General features: G+C 50.0%; 1 pseudogene across 1 annotated transcript; it reads right to left on the bottom strand.

Moving 5' to 3' along the window:
- Positions 1–6: 6 nt before the first annotated feature.
- LOC103272077 lies at positions 7–1,051 on the bottom strand (annotated as a pseudogene). Its single transcript, XR_505099.2, has one exon. The product of XR_505099.2 is annotated as an ADP/ATP translocase 2 pseudogene (transcript).
- Positions 1,052–1,278: the final 227 nt, after the last annotated feature.

Genomic DNA, 1,278 nt, shown 5'->3' with positions numbered 1-1,278 from the left:
CAGCCATGGGTCTGTCAAGAATGCTCAAGCTATGTTACATAATACAACATGCCTGCTCACAGGGGGAAAACTGGGAAATAACTTATGTGTACTTCTTGATTTCATCGTACAAGACAAGCACAAAAGCACCACCCATGCCTCTGAGAACGTTGGACCATGCACCCTTGAAAAAAGCTTTGCCTCCTTCGTCATGAGCAATCTTCCTCCAGCAGTCAAGTGTGCCTGTGTACGTGATATCAGTTCCTTTGCGCCCTGACTGCATTATCATGCGGCGACGGACAGTGTCAAATGGATAGGAAGTCAACCCAGCAACAGCAGTGACAGACTGTGCAATCATCCAGCTGATGATGATGTGAGTATTCTTGGGATCTGGAAGCATTCCTTTTGCAGTATCATAGATACCGAAGTAGGCAGTTCGGTAGATGATAATACCCTGCACAGACACGTTAAAGCCTTGGTACAGGCCCTTAATCCCATCAGATTTGTAGATCTTAACCAGGCAGTCACGGAGGCCTCTGAATTCCCTTTCAGCTCCGGCTTTACCCACATCAGTTGCTAGACAGGTACGGGCAAAATCAAGAGGGTACACAAAACACAAGGATGTGGCCCCAGCGGCACCGCCTGACGCCAGATTCCCTGCAAAGTAGCGCCAAAACTGGGTCCTCTTGTCCACACCACCCAGGAAGATCTGCTTGTATTTATCTTTGAAGGCAAAGTTGAGCGCCTGGGTGGGGAAGTATCTGATGACATTAGCCAGGTTACCACGCCAGAAGGACAGGACTCCCTGCTCCTTGGGGATATGGACCACACAGTCTATAATGCCCTTGTATTGCTTATCTGCAGTGATTTGTTTGCTGGCATGCTGCACCTGCAGCAGCAGCTTGACCCGCTCGATGGGCGCTACCGCAGTCTTGGAGATGGCCACGGCCACTCCACCTGCCAGGAAGTCCTTGGCGAAGGACACAGGGGCATCTGTCATGTTGAAAGGAAAGAGGAGGCAGGCGACTGCAAGACGGGACTAGGCTGGGAACCAGCTTTGACTCCGGGGCTCTGGCTACAACAAATCTTTAACTACTATCTGTTGAGTTTTGGTGTAGTAACAGGGAAGAATATTCACAATCATCTGAAAAGACTATTAAAGTACTCTTCCGAGCCAGGCTCGGTGCTCAGCCTGCAATCCTTCGCCTTTGGGAGGCTGTGAGTGGATTGCCTGAGCCCACGGGTTCGAGACCCGCCTGGGCGAGGCGAGACCTCATTTTTACAATAAAAAAAAAAAAA

This window comes from Carlito syrichta, unplaced genomic scaffold, assembly GCF_000164805.1.
Source record: "Carlito syrichta isolate Samal-C Ts95f unplaced genomic scaffold, Tarsius_syrichta-2.0.1 Scaffold312117, whole genome shotgun sequence".
In the NCBI taxonomy this organism is placed as follows: Eukaryota; Metazoa; Chordata; class Mammalia; order Primates; family Tarsiidae; genus Carlito; species Carlito syrichta.
This window is presented reverse-complemented; position numbering and strand designations above follow the sequence as displayed.